General features: G+C 30.1%; 1 protein-coding gene across 2 annotated transcripts in view; it reads right to left on the reverse strand.

Annotated features, from left to right (window-relative positions):
* LOC126742241 (neuropeptide F receptor) overlaps positions 1-20,608 on the reverse strand; it is a 67,736-nt gene that overhangs the window by 25,275 nt on the left and 21,853 nt on the right. The gene's annotated exons all lie outside the window — the stretch shown is intronic.

Consider the following 20,608-nt stretch of genomic DNA (forward strand, 5'->3'; position numbering starts at 1 on the left):
TGCTTTACACGATTATCAAGTTTTCCAACACGAATTTTGACCCGTTTTGTGAAGGAAACTTCCTTAAAAATGGTATTTTTTAATATTTTATTTAAAAAACTAAAAACATATTCATGTTAGGTAAATATTGGTTATATGAACGGTTCAGCCGCGTTGAGGACGCAAAATTATAGGTTTCTTCACCAACACTGAAAAAAATATCTGGATTCTGGCAAAGTAATGGGTTTCTTGGCTTTTTTTTTCTTATAGCAAAACCGCCGAGTTTAAACTAATAGTATTTTTCTTTCCTCAAGAGATCCAAAGTTTTTCAATCAAATCCCCGATTCATTTGCTATAATATTATTTATTGACAAAGCCGGTATTCTTGCCGCTAGCATGGGACTTTTAGCAAGATCTTATGATTTTAAAAGAAAATATCGATTTTTGTCATACGCGAATATGATTATCTTGTTCCTTTGTATTATTGTATTCCATCGTTTCGAGTTTCGGGGTCCAGTCAGTGTTCAATTAGGGTTCGACGTGCGACATCACACAAAGTACCGTGTATAGTGCATACTAATTTAGTAATTTACTTTCTTTTGTGATATTAACTTTGAAAAATGGGTGATATTGATGGAAATAATTTTAAACTGCTACTAGAAAAGTGGAACTGGGGCCACTTGTTGCAAAAATTTGCAGGTAAGTTTGTAATCTTAAATTTTTTTCCTCCATATGGTTATCCATATGCGCTATGCGCACCGGCATCATCAGAAACTCTTTTTTTTCCAGTCCTTTAGCTTATAATAGGTTAGTTTAGGTTACAGGTAAAATCATTAGAAAATTAATGCTACATGTAATGCTAGCTCATGTAGCCTCCATTTTGCTGACGCCGTTTATATAGAACAGTGAATATTTGTTGTCAAAATTATATGCTCTTGGCAGAAAGAATTTTCTTTTCCAATTACTGAGTTTACTCTTTGTTTAAAGTAACAAAATACTTTTATAAGAGTATATGTTTTTTTTCGAAGAGAAAGATCTTTTGTGATAAAATTATATGCCTTTGACATTTTTATTTTACAATTGGATTCTACAGTGTTTTTCTTAAAAGTGTAAATTTTCTTAAAACAGAAAAACTAATTTCACATTCCTATCTTTACTTTTTAATAGGTACCTATCTTTTAAGGTACATGTCAAATATATACAACTCCATATAGAGCCTTCTAAAATTATAAATAGGGCACTTTTCCACTCCTTGTATCTTAAAAGCTATAGCTAACAAAAAGTATGGCATGCGATACATCAAAGTTCTTGGAATTTTGTAAAGAATTCAAAAGTACAATAACACATAGGGTGTTCTATTTAAAATAAGAAAGACGTTGTCAAGTTTACATAAAAGTAACAACACTGCATACTAGAAAAAATATATGTCTAAAGTTTGCAAAGGTACCAAATTTTATTTTTTTAAATTAAAAATTAAAACAGATATAGAGGCAAATGATATTGCTGAGACCCGCAAGGTGATGGCCAGGAACTTCATCGATCGATGAAGGATTGGGGAACCTTTAACTTAAAAAGTAGTAGTAGTAGTAGTAGTTAGTATTTAGTAGTTTGGGATTTTGTTGGTAATACAGAATTATTTATTCACAGTTTAATTTTAGATAAAAGTATTGACATTGAGCTTATTAAGTATTTGTCAGTGGATGTTTTTGCTGCAAATATTGGAGATCGCATAAGGCTGACAAGATTAGTGCAATCAATGCAGAATGAAAAGGGGGAAGAGGATGTTGTTTGCAATGTAAGTATGAATATTTAGGACATATACAATACATACATTTTCTAATGTTTATTTAACTTTTGGCTGTTTCAACTTCATTTTATAATAAACAAAAATGCGCAACTTTGTCACAATTAAAACTTTTTTATATCTCTTTGTATATACTTAGTTTACGAGACCCCAAAAGTGAAGTAGCAATTTGCAAAACACCTTGCATACCTACTAAATATAATAAATAAGTCACATTTTTAAAATGGCCTTTGAAAAAATATCTATGATTTAAAATTCCCAAAAAAAATAATTAACAAAAATTATTTTTTATTTTTGGACCTTTCCTTTAAAAAAAAAACAAAAAATTACTAGTGATGTGGTACTGACTGAAGATGAATATATGCCCAATTTATCACCCCCGCCAATAGAAGAAGAAAGACACTGTACTGACTCTTTAGTCTAGAAGTCTGGGAACGACTAGACTTTTGAGAGACACTGTATGTTTTTTATGTAGATATTTTTAAAATGCTCCTTATAGTTTTAAATTCAATATAATATAAGAATCCCTAAATGATGGATTTACAGGAATGTGCCTGTGTTAAGTTATTTTTCTTCGTTTGTTACATATTTCTTCTATGTAAATATTTTTTATGTTTTATAAGAATTGATTTCGAGAAAAGTTTTTGAAGCCAAACTTATATTAATTTGTAGGACTATGTTATTACGTTGTTCCTATAATTATTTACTGTTGATTTTTTATTTTTTGTTTGAACCTTAATATTTTTTTTAATATAATATTTCATACATTTGTTATGTTAAAACTTTGTTTAAACATAATTAAATAATGATTTATAGAAAAAAATTGTATTATTTTTTTATGTAGGCCCATTTAAAAAGAAAAGAACTATAAGTATGTGTAGATACATATATTATAATACATATGTAGGTATGTATCTATAATATATTTTTAAAGATTCTATTTTATGGATTAATAATGTTTAATAAGGATCAATTATTATGTTTCAAAAATATATTACCTATCCCAAAAATAATGTATATAATATTTAATGAATGTTTGCAAAAATTTAAACTTATAATTTTATTGCTACAAATTAACAGAAAAATTAAAATCGGAAGCTGGCCTATTTTTTTATATTATTTGTAGAATAAAATTATAAAACTACTTTCTTGAAAAATTTTTATTACCAGCTATTATTACATCATGTTTTAAAGTACATAATATTTTTGGAGCAACAAATATTTATATGTACTCTTAAGAATATAATAAATAATTAAATATTTTCTTAAGAGTAGATATAAATTATTATTGCTCCAAACATATTATTATAATATAACATATTTTTGGAGCATAATTGTTCCGTATTAATCAGAATTATTTAAAAAATTGACACCCTTAAAAATATATTATATTAGGGTGTCCGCAGAAAGAATATCGAAACGCGTCTATAACTTTTTTTAGGTTAATTTTTTTTTGGTTAAGGTAATTTTCGTAGTAGCTTTTGGCGTTGCATCTAATGGTGTCATGCGTTTTACCTTATTGATGACATTTAAGGTTATGTCAAGGCCATATTCGATTTTTTAAGTGGAACACCATATTTTTTATTATTTTTTTTAATTTAGCATAAAATTACAAGAATTTGGATGTTCCATATGCCATACTTTTATTCAACTGTTTTTAAGATACAGACAGTTGCACTTTTAATGACTTGAAAAGGCTCTAGAGCCAATACTATTCATGATAGAGAAAAAACGAGAGAGTTCACTTTGCTATCTTAACTTTTTAACACCCATCTTTTGAGATGCATGACACTTGTCAAAATCTTTGACAGATATTTTTGACGGGTGTCATATTTGATACGTATATTAAAAGATAGATATTGGAAAGTTAAGATAGGAAAGCGAAATTCTTTTTCTCTATCTTTAATAGAATTGGCTCTGGAGCCTCTTAAAGTCAATAAAAGTGCAATTTTCAACTCCCTGTATCTTAAAAACACTTAAATAAAAGTATGGCATGTGAAACATTAAAATTCTTGTAATTTTATGCTAAATTAAAAAAATAATAAAAAATATGTCCAGTTAAAAAATCGAATATGACCTTGAAATAACCTTAAATGTTATTGATAAGGTCAAACGCATGACACCAATAGATGCAATGCCAAAAGCTACTACGAAAATGACCATAACTTAAAAACAAATTAACCTAAAAAAAAGTTATAGACGTATCTCGATACTTTCTAGACACCCTGTATATCTATTTCTTATTTTGGCAACTATTGCCAAAATGCCATAGTATTACTTTTGACTCAAAATATTAGAAGCCTTATATCAAACTCACAGTTACTGGGCGAAAAGAATGGGGCTTTTGAGATAAGATTCTTGAACTTTGGAACAAGTCTCTTGGAGTTTGTAAGAAATGCTCTCATACTTTTGCTAAAAGTATCGGGAACTTACTGCAAGATTCTAATTATTTTCGATAATATATTTAAGTTCTTATAAGAAGAAACGACTTCTATCGCATAAAATATTTAGGTTTTAAGACAAGTATTTATAGATTTATACAAAAACCATATATTTTCGTCACCAAACCAGAAGATCTTAAAAGAAATGATTTATATTTTATATGAAGTTCATATGTATTTAGAGTAAAAGAAGTTTCTGAATTATATCAAGGATAGTGCATCCTTGCCGCAAATCGGCCATTCATTTGGCATATAATATCAAGTCCGCGCCGGCTTTGAGATAATGCCGTGCGCATTAATAGCAAAGTATCCTTTTTTTCAGTGAACGCGTCCTTGTCCTTGAAGGCCCGGGCTCTTCATCGGCATCTATAATATAAAAAGGGACAAATGAACTTACATATTGTTGTTTATTTATTATTCCTAGTTTAAACTACCTTGTCTAGTCTCCTTTTTCCTTCCAGCTGATCCAGACTATATTAATAAAATAAAACATAATAACAAACATAGAAAATAGGAAGAAAAGTTGAATTATTATTTATATATCTCGATCTCAGTTCGATAACTATGAAAGGATGGACATAAAATGATATATTTCTTTTATAATTAGACCAACTGTGTCCAAAAAACACTATTTTTTTAAAAATACAAGAGGCAAAAAAGTTGTGTTTTTAAATGCTTAATCAAACAACAAATATTAAAGTCGAAGACCGTGGGGGACGCCACTGAACCTTATAATTTTAATTTAATTAGGGCTAAATTATCTTATTAATACAACAAGTAATTCTGCGAAGTTTCAAAAAAATCGAGTTAATATTTTATTTAATATTAATAAAAAAAAATTATATTTTTTTAAAATATATCACCCTGTATCTTGAAAACTGTGCATTTCCGGACCCATGTTTATAGAAACTTTTTCTCGTATTTTTTTACAAGGAATCACCCATTAAAATATCTCAATCTTTTTTTCGAACAGCCTATATACAGGGTGGTCCATTTAACTTGAGACATCGCAATATCTCGAAAACTAAATATGTATCCAGAAAATGTTTCATGCGACGTTTGAATAGTTTCGAGGGGGCCATAAAATAACGTCATTGGTTTGACCTTGAGTGAACGTTTTCAAGGTCAAATGAAGGTCAACTTCACTTTTTTGCATAAAAACCTCTATTTTTTTAATAGTATCTGATTTAGCGTTAAAAAATAAGTAACTTTCATCTGGCACTTTTTTACACGCGACCTCTCCTTTTCGAGATATTAATTCTTGATTCATTTACGAATTTTTTCCTTGACAATGACATTTGCCCTTGTAGGTAGTATCTGATAATCTATCAACAGAATCGAAAACTTGAAAATAAAACGTACAAAGCTCAAATAAAAGAAATTGAAACAAAAAAAGTTATTTCAATTAATATTCAAAGTGTTGACCTTCCACTTACATTTTTCGACTCGCTTTCTAAACGATCGATGAACAGAGTGCAGCATCTGTGGAGTTACCTGCCCGCAAACCTCCGTGATTCGCAGCTTCATATTTTCAGGAATCGTTGGTGGATCGCGATATACGATCTCCTTCAAATAACCCCATAGAAAAAAATCTAAAGACCTCAAATCAGGTGACTGGTCCACCGCGACCTATCCAACGTCCATTAAAGTCACCATCCAACACTTGGCGCGCAACCCGTAAATAATGTACAGGACAACCACATATTTAGTCTCACTTTAAAACACACATCTTCCAAAAATACTGGTAGAATTTGCAGCAAAAAATTAGGGTATTTTTCGCCTGTAAGGACACCATCAATAAAATAAGGTCCTATGACTTTATCATTGATGATGCCACACCAGACATTCACAGACCATGGCCGCTGATATTCTGCATGTTATGACGATTAACTACACCATAGTTTGTAAATGAAGCTTCATCGATGAATAAGACGCCCAGAAAGAAATTGTTATTTTCATGCAACCGAACACACTCGATTTTGGAAATCATTCCCGTGAAGCTCTTGATGTAACGACAAGGGATACGGATGAAACTTATGGCGTTTCAAAATTCTCAGGACACTTGTTTTTGAGATTCCAGAAGCAGAAGAAACTGATCCAGGATTATGGGCAACTGCAGCTAAGACGGCAATTTCATTATTTTGACTGGTAATGCTTCTCTTTCGTGATCGATTTATCGTTCTCACACTTCCATCTTCTATAAAGTGGTTCACTACACGATAAAATGATGCTCGCGATGGAAGTCGCCGTTGAGGATGTCGCATGGTATACATAATTAATATTCCATTCAGATTCACCATAGATAAGGACCATTTCAACTTTTTCATTTATTGTTACGGATTCCATAGTCACTCAACAAAAAAAAGTCAAATTTACTTTATTCATCAGTATTTGTTTACAATCGCCTGAAATACCTGGGATAAACACGTGAGATCTGTTCACTATAGAAAATTTTCGCATCATAACAACTTGCATTGATCATTGATCAACATCGCCTTGTCACAACAATATTGAAGAATTGCCGAATCAAAGCTATGCCTGTTTCTAATGGCATTGTCAAGGAAAAAATTCGTAAATGAATCAAGAATTAATATCATGAAAAGGAGAGGTCGCATGTAAGAAAGTGTCAGATGAAAATTACTAATTTTTTAACGCTTAATTAGATACTATTAAAAAAAATAGAGGTTTCTATACAAAAAAGTGAAGTTGACCTTCATTTGACCTTGAAGACGTCCACTCAAGATCAAACCATTGACGTCATTTTATGGCCCCCTGGAAACCATTCAAACTTTACATGAAACATTTTCTGGATACATGTTTAGTTTTCGAGATATGGCGATATATTCTGATGACCAAAATCCACTGTCCCCCAATCATTCTCTATAATATTAAATTAATAGGAAACATGTTCGAACTCCTATTTGAACAAATTTGATACCTAACCTGTCCCATCCAGTATACCTGACGTCACCTAGACTTGTAATTAATAGTTAATTGGCTCATTGTTAAATCATCCCTTATCAATCTTCGCCAAAACGGTCCAGGATGTCTGTTAATAAGCAATTATATAGCCAGATAAACTTGAACTATTATCCATTTATGCAAAACGATTTTTAAACAAAAAATTCACTGGTTACATTTAAATGTAAATTGTAATCCCTCTATATACATTTAGGCCCTTTCGGTCATGTCCATTGTTCCAAGATACGAATCTGTGTAATATAGGTGAACACTGACGCGACAGAAATTGGATTTGATCGGGAAAAAGCCCTTTTTATTGTCAACAAAAAAAAAAACAATACGTCATACATATTTATGAGGGGTTTTATTAATTCGGGCCTCGTTAAACTTTTGTTGGCATTTTACTGTTTTTTTTTTGTCAATGCACGGATTTGTTTTTTTTTTTAAAGTGGTAAAATCAAGAGTACCTCCCACGACGTTTTAAAAGAAAATATAACGAAAAGCGAAACGGCAACTCGTTTCCCCTAAATGAAAATAGCGTGTTTCACTTAACATCTCTGCCGTTTCGGAAGTGCATTTTGTTGGGTGCGAGACAATCAAACGAGACGTTATTGCAACGACATGTCTTCCCTCGTATTGCAATGAAGACAGTTTTAGAGGGTGTCTTCTGGGATAAAATTTATGTTTGAAATGATGTAGGAACCTCTAGTTTTATTTTTATGGATGCACTTTGCTCTTAACAGGATTGGGGATGAAGGTTTAACATTCAGTTTGAGAGGGCATGTTTTTACTTAAAGCGAGAGTCTATTAAATATTTTTCCACGTGCAGAAAACTATCCAGAATAAAATTGCCTAAAAAAAAAGCATTTCCGGTGCAATTCGCATGATTTTTAATAATTTTTTTTTATTGGTCACAGACACCTGCAATTTTTATTAAAATATAAAAAGATCCATTTAAGTTATGCATTCCACGTACATTTTGCATGATTATGATTTGAAATTTCTGTTAAAAAGAAATAATTTCTTAATAAATAAATAAGAAAATATCAAACGTAGTTTTTTAAGTCGTACATTTCAGGTACAATTTGCATGATTTTAAATAATTTCTTTCGTGCTTCCTTAACAAATTTTGTAATAAAAATAGAAGAAATCATCAAAGTTAATCATATCCATTTAAATTATGCATTCAATGAACAGTTTGCATGATTTACAATTTTTTTTCTGTTTTTTAAATACAATATATTAATCCTTGGAAATAACAAAAAATTTTTTTTTAATTGATTTAGATCCTACATTTATAGCACAAATTGCATGAATTGGAATAATTTCGTTTGTGCTTTTTAAAGATATTTAAACACTTTTGAACTAAAATATAAGATATACGCCAAATATGTCCATTCAAGTAATGAATTCCAGGTACAATTTGCATAACTTTAATAACTCCTCACGTTATTTTTAAACTTTGAGGGTGAAAAAATAAGTAAATATTAAACGGTCTAGTTATGTTCTGAATTTCAGACAAATACAACTTGCATGATTTCAACCAATTCTTTCCTTTAGTTTAGGAAAATTATAACCTTTAAAGATTTCAAGAAAATAAGAAGATGTCAAGTATATGTATTTAAATTATGCTATTAGGGTACAATTTGCACGATTTGAAATAATGTTTTTCTCGCTTTCTTAAGAAATTGAAACCCTATTGGTACAAACAAGTTGCATGACTTTAAACAATATCTTCTATTTATTTTTTAAAAATATTATAATCCCTGGAAATTAAACAAATAAATATAAAAAAAAATTATTCATTTAGGTTATGTACCTATTTATTGTACAAATTAAATGAATTGAAATAATTTTTTTTGTACTTTTTAAAGATATTTCACCTGGGAAATATAAAATATTATTTATGCCAAATAGGTCCACTTAAGTAATGAATTCCAGAAACAGTCTGCATGATTTCAAAATAACCTTTGAGGGTCGAACCAGTTAAGTTGTGAATTCCAGGTACAATCTGCATGATTTTAAACAAATGTTTCTTTCTGTCTTAGGAAAATTTTAGCCTTAAAATATTTTCAAAAAAAAAATTAGTAAAAGTCAATTGTATCCATTTATATTACGCTTTTAGGGTACAAATTGCATGGATTTCAAATAATTTCCTTTTTAAGAAATTTAAATCTTATTGAGAAGTTGAGCATGATTTTTATTTAAAATTTCTTTATTTTTTGATTTTAAATAAAAAATATAAAATTATAAATATTAAACGGACCCAGTTAAACTCCGAATTTCAGGTATAAACAACTTGCATGATTTCAAACAATTATTTCTTTTTAGTTTGGGGAGATTGTAACCTTAAAATATTTTAATAAATTAAGAAAATGTTCATCGTAATTTCTTCCTTAAGAAATTTAAATCCTTTTGGTACAAGTTATGGCGTGATTGCGATTTGAAATATTTTTTTTGCAAATGAATTGTCTCAATTGCCTGAAATTCAAGATTCAAGCGCCTGAAAGTCTTGTAGTAATTTGTAATTCCAGGCAGTTGTAATAATGTCCGAATGTGGTCCAAATTGCCTGGTATTTTTAATTTGTATTTCCAGGCAGTTGTGGTAATTCCTGGACTTAATCCCAACTGCCTTAAATTCTTGATCCATGATTTTATTTAATTTGTAATTCCAGGCAGATATGGTAATTCCTGGAGTTGGTCCCAACTGCCTGGAATTCTTGATCCATGATTTTGTCTTATTTTATTCTTTGATTCCAAACCGTTGAACTTTTTTAATTTCCTGAAATTTCAAAATTTTTATTTTTAAATTCCTGGACATGGATTCGATTGCCTGGAATTCTTGATCCAAGATTTCATTTAATTTGTAATTCCAGGCAATTATGGTAATTCCTGGAGTTGGTCCCAACTGCCTGGAATTCTTGATCCATGATTTTGTCTTATTTTATTCTTTGATTCCAAACCGTTGAACTTTTTTAATTTCCTGAAATTTAAAAATTTTTATTTTTAAATTCCTGGACATGCATTCGATTGCCTGGAATTCTTGATCCATGATTTTGTCTTATTTTATTCTTTGATTCCAAACCGTTGAACTTTTTTAATTTCCTGAAATTTCAAAATTTTTATTTTTAAATTCCTGGACATGGATTCGATTGCCTGGAATTCTTGATCCAAGATTTCATTTAATTTGTAATTCCAGGCAATTATGGTAATTCCTGGAGTTGGTCCCAACTGCCTGGAATTCTTGATCCATGATTTTGTCTTATTTTATTCTTTGATTCCAAACCGTTGAACTTTTTTAATTTCCTGAAATTTCAAAATTTTTATTTTTAAATTCCTGGACATGGATTCGATTGCTTGAAATTCTTGATCCACAATATTATTTAATTTGTAATTCCAGGCAATTATGGTAATTCTCAGACTGAGTTCCAACTGCCTGGAATTCTTGAACCATGATTTTATTCTATTTCATTCCTTGATTCCAGGCAGTTGAACTGTCTCGATTGCCTGAAATTCTAAAATTGTTATTTTCGAATTCCAGGACATAGAGTCAAGCGCCTGAAAGTCTTGTAATAATTTGTAATTCCGGGCAGTTGTAATAATGCCCGAATGTGGTCCAAATTGCCTGGAATTTTTAATTTGTAATTCCAGGCAGTTGTGATTATTCCTGGAGTTGGTCCCAACTGCTTGGAATTCTTGATCCATGATTTCGTTTTATTTTATTCTTTGATTCCAAACTGTTGAACTTTTTTAATTTCCTAAAATTTCAAAATTTTTATTTTTAAATTCCTGCACATGGATTCGATTGCCTGAACTTCTTGATCCACGATTTTATTTAATTTGTAATTCCAGGCAGTTATGGTAATTTCTAGAGTTGGTCCCAACTGCCTGGAATTTTTAAACCATGATTTTGTTCTATTTTATTCCTGGATTCCAGGCAGTTGAACTGTCTCGATTGCCTGAAATTCTAAAATTTTTATTTTCGAATTCCAGTACATAGAGTCAAGCGCCTGAAAGGTAATAATTTATAATTCCGGGCAGTTGTAATAATTCCCAAATATGGTCCCAATTGCCTCGAATTTTAAATTTATAATTTTATTTAATTTATAATTCCAGGCAGTTGTGGTAGTCTCGGACCTAATCCCAACTGCCTGGAATTCTTGAACCATGATTTCGTCTTATTTTATTCTTTAATTCCAGACCGTTGAACTGTTTCAATTGCTTGGAATTACAAAATTTTCATTTTTAAATTCCTGAACATGGATTCGATTGCTTGAAATTCTTGATCTACGATTTTATTTAATTTGTAATTCCAGGTAGTTGTGGTAGTCTCGGACTTAATCCCAACTGCCTGGAATTCTTGATCCATGATGTTGTCTTATTTTATTCTTTGATTCCAAACCGTTGAACTTTTTTAATTTCGTGAAATTTCAAAATTTTTATTTTTAAATTCCTGGACATGGATTCGATTGCCTGGAATTCTTGATCCACGATTTTATTTTATTTGTAATTCCAGGCAATTATGGTAATTCTCAGACTGAGTTCCAACTGCCTGGAATTCTTGAATCATGATTTCGTTTTATTTTATGCTTTGTTTTCAGGCAGTTGAACTGTCTCAATTTCTTGGACTTCCAACATTTTTTTTTTAATTCGAGGACGTGGGTGTAATTGCCTAGAATTTTTGATCCATGATTTTTTAAATTTTATTTTAGTTTTTTATTTCTTAGAGCTAAATTAACGCCAAATTCGAATTTCTCATGTCAAAAAACCTCCGGGTGTTTAATATTTTAACGTGTTCTTTTAATGAGTTACTTATTATATTGGGTATTACGTCACTTATAGAAAAATCAATTTAGATTTTTTTTTTTTTTTTATCTCACACGCTCAACAAATGAAAAGAAGAAGAAAATAGAATTAATTAAAAATTAATTTATAACTTAAGTTCATATTTCTTTTAAATAAAAAAAAAAAAAAAAAAAAAAAAAAAAAAAAATTCTAAATTTATTTTTGCTATTGATTGTTATTGATTATTGCTAAATTAATTTATAACTTAAGTTCATATTTCTTTTAAATACGTGAATAAGTCTATTTTCTTCTTCCTTTCAATTGTTGAGCGTGTGAGAAAAAAAAATCTAAATTGATTTTTGCTATAAGTGACGTAATACCCAATATAATAAGTAACTCATTATGAATTCGTCACAACAATACAGATTTTACTGTTCTTTTAAGTCAGGCATTTCAGGTGCAAATTGCATGACTTCAGACTATTTTCTCTGTTTTTTAAAGAAATTATTTTAAATAGGAAAATAATAAATAAATATCTTACTCATTTAGGTTATGCATTTATAGGACAAATTACATGATTTTGCATATTTTTTCCAGCTTTTTTAATAGACTGGAATACCCAACTAGAATAAAAAATAAAGTCAATTTAAATTATGCCTTCCAAGTACAATTAGCATGATTTCAACCAAGTTCCGCTATTTTTTAAAAAATTTAATATTTAGGAATTTAAAAAAAAATTGAGTCTTATGTAATTATGGTACATGTTGTATGAATTAAACAAATTTTTAAGCATTTAAAAGCAATTAAAAGCCTTGCACACTGGCTTCGGAACCGTTTATAGGGCGACAACGTAAATTATTGCAGTTTTAATGGGATTTCTACGAAAAGGCATTTTCGATGCTTTTCCACTCATTAAATATTCATTAGCCGGAATACAAACGGTGGATTCTTGTTTAAGGTTTCACTTCCTGAAATTAGCTCATTTATAAGGGGGGTTTTAAGTGAGAGCTTCGCCATTAGCTTATATTTTGATCCCACTATATTCAAGGTAATTTTAGAGAGAGAAGAGTTCTTAACAATTAAAGTAATTCCTTTTGTCCTTGAAGTTACGACCACAAAAAAGGCAATTTAGACAAATCCATCATAACCGCTCTCGAGGTAATAAAGGTACTGATGCCCCACCGTTATATCTTTTTTTTTATATTGGAGTTTATATACAGCCACTGTTTACCATTTTAGGCCTCCAGTAACAACGTTTTAGCGTCTATAAAATCCTCCTAATTACTTCGTTTGTGGTGCCTAATGGGCCCTTTTAACGCCCCCGCACAAAAAGCGCCTTGTATCTTTTTAATGTTAAAACTAATTGAACAACAAAGTAAACTGGGGTGTAATGGGTAAATGTAAATGAAGTTTACCATAATTACTCGACGTGGCACATAAGCAAATTCATAATGCCGGGATTAGTGTGAGGAAATTTACATAAATTTGTATTCTAACCTATTTAAATATGATGAATATGTGGCGCTTTTGCTTTAAGATAATCGATAAAGAGGAGATTTCAATCTTGGGTCTAATAAGTTCCAAATCAATTTCTATTAAAATTATTACTTCTCTATAGAAAAGGTAAAACCGATATTAATGTACTAATAGGCATCGCCCCAAGACTGGAAAATTAATTAATCCAGAAACCTGGAGTTCTCTCTCTCTCTCTTTTACTTTATTAAGATTTATTATGAAGGGAGAAACTGGCACCAGATAAAATTTTTAATGTCATCGCGTGTTTTGTAACGTTTTTAATTAAGTTCTTTTTTTATGCGAGTTTAGGGCTTAATTTAGGACGGTTCTGTCTGGAACAGTGTTTTTTGGAATTGCGATACCGCCACTCTTTATATTTTAATTAATTTAATTATGATGACTTGATCGCATATTCTAATTGAGGAGCAACTATCCATAACGCATTAAATCCATTTTTTAACATTTTTCAGGTGAATATTAAAATTTCCTGTATTTTAGACAACCTATTATCCTGACAGTCCAATTTCATAAAAATGATTTAAATCCATTAGAAACAGCTATAGTGAAATCGGGGAATTGCATTAAATCCATTTTAGTATCCCTTTTGTTGTGTGGATATGACCGAAAATATGGCTGGTAAGGGGGCTGTTGAGGTATCATCTGCACTTTTGGCTCATCTGAATTATCTGGACCTCCTAAATATATAGAAACTTCGCCTTTTCTGTGACGGGTGTGGAGGGCAAAACAAAAATGCCCATGTAATCCATGCCCTTTTAAACAATTATTCTAATCTTTAAAACATTTATTGGCTCAAGAGTTTGGTGAAGAATGGGAGCAAGAAGATGAACTGGAATGGTACAAAACTATTTTGGAAACCAGTGGAAATGAAATAGAGGAAGAACAACACGACAATGCTGGAGCCAACCTGTGACTGCTTAGAAGAAGATGTCGGTTTACGTATTTGATTTCTTTGTAATTTTCTTAATAAAATAAGTTTTTCACTAAAATTTCAGATTTTATTAACCATGTAAATAATATGAAATACTTATTTGTTTTGTATCAAACACCATAAATACAAAAATGGATTATAATTACCTCGTTTCATTGCTGAGATATTTACAGTCAAAGGTAATAATATACACGGTGGGTCATAAAAAAATTGACTTTCACCCGAAATATCTCAGGAATGGTAAGAGATAACTATAAAGTGTGTGGTATTTTTGGATTCAGGATTAAATTTTCTATTACTTCCCTTTATTGGTTAACCCATTTTAGCTTATAATTTATTTTACAACCTTGATAAGGAGATGGTTAGTCAATAATTAAAAAGGAAATTTTTTTCCGATTACAATGAGCCCAAACACGACGTAAATATCACATGCCATTCCGGAGATATTCGCATTCAAAGATGAAAATATACAGGGTGAATCATCAAATATTTTGCTTTTAATTTAAATATCTCGAGAACGGTAAAAGATAACTATAGAGTGTGTGGTATTTTTGAATTCAGGATAAAATTTCCTATTATTTCCCTTCATTGGTTAACTCATTTTAGCAAATAATTTATTTTACAACCTTGATAAGGAAATGGTTAGTCAATAATTAAAAAGATAATTTTTTTACGATTACAATGAGCCCAAACACGACATAATTATCACATGCCATTCCGGAGATATTCGCATTCAAAGATCAGAATATACAGGGTGAATCATCAAATATTTTGCTTTTAATCTAAATATCTCGAGAACGGTAAAAGATAACTATATAGTGTGTGGTATTTTTGAATTCAGGATAAAATTTCCTATTACTTTCCTTTATTGGTTAACCCATTTTAGCTAATAATTTCTTTTACAACCATAATAAGGAGATGGTTAGTCAATAATTAAAAAGATAATTTTTTTCCGATTACAATGAGCCCAAACACGACATAATTATCTCATGCCATTCCGGAGGTATTCGCATTCAAAAATCAGAATATACAGGGTGAATCAACAATAATTTTGATTTTAACTGAAATATCTCGAGAACGGTAACAGATAGCTATATAGTGTATGGTATTTTTGAATTCAGGATAAAATTTCCTATTACTTCCCTTTATTGATTAACCCATTTTAGCTAATAATTTCTTTTACAACCATGATAAGGAGATGGATAGTCAATGATTAAAAAGGTAATTTTTTTCCGATTACAATAAGCCCAAACACGACGTAATTATCACATGCCATTCCGGAGATATTCGCATTCAAAGATCAGAATATACAGGGTGAATCATTAAATATTTTGCTTTTAACTGAAATATCTCGAGAACGGTAAGAGATAACTATATAGTGTGTGGTATTTTTGAATTCAGGATAAATTTTCCTACTACTTCCCTTTATTGATTAACCCATTTTAGCTAAGAATTTCTTTTACAACCATAATAAGGAGATGGTTAGTCAATAATTAAAAAGGTAATTTTTTTCCGATTACAATGAGCCCAAACACGATGTAATTATCTCATACCATTCCGGAGATATTCACATTCCAAAATCAGAATATACAGGGTGAATCAACAAATATTTTGCTTTTAACTGAAATATCTCGAGAACGGTAAAAGATAACTATATAGTGTGTGGTATTTTTGAATTCAGGATAAAATTTCCTATTATTTTACTTCATTGGTTAACTCATTTTAGCTAATAATTTATTTTACAACCTTGATAAGGAGATGGTTAGTCAATAATTGAAAAGGTAATTTTTTTCCGATTACAATAAGCCCAAACACGACATGATTATCTCATGCCATTCCGGAGATATTTGCATTCAAAGATGAAAATATACAGGGTGAATCATCAAATATTTTGCTTTTAATTTAAATATCTCGAGAACGGTAAAAGATAACTATAGAGTGTGTGGTATTTTTGAATTCAGGATAAAATTTCCTATCACTTCCCTTCATTGGTTAACCCATTTTAGCTAATAATTTCTTTTACAACCATGATAAGAAGATGGTTAGTCAATAATTTAAAAGGAAATTTTTTCCGATTATAATGAGCCCAAACACGACATAATTATCTCATGCCATTCCGGAGATATTCGCATTCCAAAATCAGAATATACAGGGTGAATCAACAAATATTTTGCTTTTAATCTAAATATCTCGAGAACGGTAAAAGATAACTATATAGTGTGTGGTATTTTTGAATTCAGGATAAAATTTCCTATTATTTCCCTTCATTGGTTAACCCATTTTAACTAATAATTTCTTTTACAACCGTGATAAGGAGATGGTTAGTCAATAATTAAAAAGATATTTTTTTTCCGATTACAATGAGCCCAAACACGACATAATTATCTCATGCCATTCCGGAGATATTCGCATTCAAAGATGAAAATATACAGGGTGAATCATCAAATATTTTGCTTTTAATTTAAATATCTCGAGAACGGTAAAAGATAACTATAGAGTGTGTGGTATTTTTGAATTCAGGATAAAATTTCCTATTACTTCCCTTTATTGATTAACCCATTTTAGCTAATAATTTCTTTTACAACCATGATAAGGAGATGGTTAGTCAATGATTAAAAAGGTAATTTTTTTCCGATTACAATGAGCCCAAACACGACATAATTATCTCATGCCATTCCGAAGATATTCGCATTGAAAAATCAGAATATACAGGGTGAATCATTAAATATTTTGCTTTTAATCTAAATATCTCGAGAACGGTAAAAGATAACTATAGAGTGTGTGGTATTTTTGAATTCAGGATAAAATTTCCTATTATTTCCCTTCATTGGTTAACCCATTTTAACTAATAATTTCTTTTACAACCATGATAAGGAGATGGTTAGTCAATAATTAAAAAGATAATTTTTTTCCGATTACAATGAGCCCAAACACGACATAATTATCTCATGCCATTCCGGAGATATTCGCATTCCAAAATCAGAATATACAGGGTGAATCAACAAATATTTTGCTTTTAACCTAAATATCTCGAGAACGGTAAGAGATAACTATAGAGTGTGTGGTATTTTTGAATTCAGGATAAAATTTCCTATTACTTCCCTTTATAGATTAACCCATTTTAGCTAATAATTTCTTTTACAACCGTGATAAGGAGATGGTTAGTCAATAATTTAAAAAGATTTTTTTTTCTAATTACAATGAGCTCAAACACGACGTAATTATCACATGCCATTCCGGAGATATTCGCATTCAAAGATGAAAATATTCAGGGTGAATCATCATATATTTTGCTTTTAACTGAAATATCTCGAGAACGGTAAAAGATAACTATATGTTATGTGGTATTTTTGAATTCAGGATAAAATTTCCTATTACTTCCCTTTATTGATTAACCCATTTTAGCTAATAATTTCTTTTACAACCATAATAAGGAGATGGTTAGTCAATAATTAAAAAGGTATTTTTTTTCCGATTACAATGAGCCCAAACACGACGTAATTATCTCATACCATTCTGGAGATATTCGCATTCAAAGATCAGAATATACAGGGTGAATCAACAAATATTTTGCTTTTAACGTAAATATCTCGAGAACGGTAAGAGATAACTATATAGTGTGTGGTATTTTTGAATTCAGGATTAAATTTCCTATTATTTCCCTTCATTGGTTAACCCATTTTAACTAATAATTTTTTTTACAACCATGATAAGGAGATGGTTAGTCAATAATTAAAAAGGAAATTTTTTTCCGATTACAATGAGCCCAAACGCGACATGAATATCTCATGTCATTCCGGAGATATTCGCATTCAAAGATCAGAATATACAGGGTGAATCATCAAATATTTTGCTTTTAACTGAAATATCTCGAGAACCGTAAAAGATAACTATAGAGTGTGTGGTATTTTTGAATTCAGGATAAAATTTCCCATTACTTGCCTTTATTGGTTAACCCATTTTAGCTAATAATTTCTTTTACAATCTTGATAAGGAGATGGTTAGTCAATGATTTAAAAGGAAATTTTTTTCCGATTACAATGAGCCCAAACACGACATAATTATCTCATGCCATTCCGGAGGTATTCGCATTCAAAAATCAGAATATACAGGGTGAATCAACAAATATTTTGCTTTTAACCGAAATATCTCGAAAACGGTAAGAGATAACTATATAGTGTGTGGTATTTTTGAATTCAGGATAAATTTTCCTACTACTTCCCTTTATTGATTAACCCATTTTAGCTAAGAATTTCTTTTACAACCATAATAAGGAGATGGTTAGTCAATAATTAAAAAGGTAATTTTTTTCCGATTACAATGAGCCCAAACACGATGTAATTATCTCATACCATTCCGGAGATATTCACATTCCAAAATCAGAATATACAGGGTGAATCAACAAATATTTTGCTTTTAACTGAAATATCTCGAGAACGGTAAAAGATAACTATATAGTGTGTGGTATTTTTGAATTCAGGATAAAATTTCCTATTATTTTACTTCATTGGTTAACTCATTTTAGCTAATAATTTATTTTACAACCTTGATAAGGAGATGGTTAGTCAATAATTGAAAAGGTAATTTTTTTCCGATTACAATAAGCCCAAACACGACATGATTATCTCATGCCATTCCGGAGATATTTGCATTCAAAGATGAAAATATACAGGGTGAATCATCAAATATTTTGCTTTTAATTTAAATATCTCGAGAACGGTAAAAGATAACTATAGAGTGTGTGGTATTTTTGAATTCAGGATAAAATTTCCTATCACTTCCCTTTATTGATTAACCCATTTTAGCTAATAATTTCTTTTACAACCATGATAAGAAGATGGTTAGTCAATAATTTAAAAGGAAATTTTTTCCGATTATAATGAGCCCAAACACGACATAATTATCACATGCCATTCCGGAGATATTCGCATTCAAAGATCAGAATATACAGGGTGAATCATCAAATATTTTGCTTTTAACCTAAATATCTCGAGAACGGTAAGAGATAAGGATATAGTGTGTGGTATTTTTGAATTCAGTATTAAATTCTTTATTAGCACAAAGAAATAAATCCACACTAACTAAGCAAAGTGACATAAATCCACAATCCAATTAAGAAAAACGAATTAAATTTTTTGCGATAAAACTGTTTTTAAAATCATTCTTTTAAATTTAAATTTTTTCTTTCAACACTTTTGCTGATTTTTAAGGTCTTACTCAAAACAACATATTATGGATTTAATGCCTTTTGGATAGCTGCTCCTCTTATGGTATAACAATTTCGATTAAGTTTTTTTCATATTCTCATGCTCAAGAAGATTTCTCATTAAAATGTTTATCCAATGATTAATTCATTGTAATTATTTTTTCTAAATTCATGAATCACTCGATTAATGTGCCCGAATAAATTTACATGATGCGAAAGTTAAACAAAATATTTACGGAATAAATATCCTTTATTCCGTTCATCCGGGCATGTGTAGTAGTCGGTCTTTCGTTATATTTTGTTCATTTAGACAAAAGATAACAAACGCGCTTTCCAACGTCCGCCAATTACTTTCTAATTTATTGTTCTGTTTTGTTACCGAATTTAAAGAATTTGCGTTTAATTAAAAAAAAAGCTTTCTTGTCTTTTTTTTTTTTTAATTTACTTTGAGGAAATTAGTTTTAGTGGTTTGGAGAAGATAAGAATGTCTTGTGGCTTTAATTATATATCGTTATCACCACTTGACAACAAGAACCAGGCAAAATCTTTAAAACCATTAGGAACCCATAAATAAGATGACTATTTCTTTGGGTATCGGGTTACACAAATGGATCTAGGGCAACTTGAACCCAAATGAGGGACACTTGGGTTTTGGCCTGAAAAGCGTGCACTTGTCGGGTACAGAACCCTATTTTAGCTTAATTTAGTCGTTTGCGTTTATATTAATATTAATCTGATTTCATTGTAATAAAATCCGTGTGTTATTAAGAAATCGTCTTAATTATTTTTGAGTTTTACAATATATAAGTTTTTTCTTTATTTACTTCTATGCTATATACTTTAATCATTTTAATTTTTTAAATATATTACCAAGTCTCTCTGATCCTCTTTGCTCTCCTACTATGTTGTCCACATAAATAGTTAAAAAGTTTTTCCTTAATTTGTCTTAATACAAGGCAAGAACACTT

This window comes from Anthonomus grandis, chromosome 11 (assembly GCF_022605725.1).
Source record: "Anthonomus grandis grandis chromosome 11, icAntGran1.3, whole genome shotgun sequence".
In the NCBI taxonomy this organism is placed as follows: Eukaryota; Metazoa; Arthropoda; class Insecta; order Coleoptera; family Curculionidae; genus Anthonomus; species Anthonomus grandis.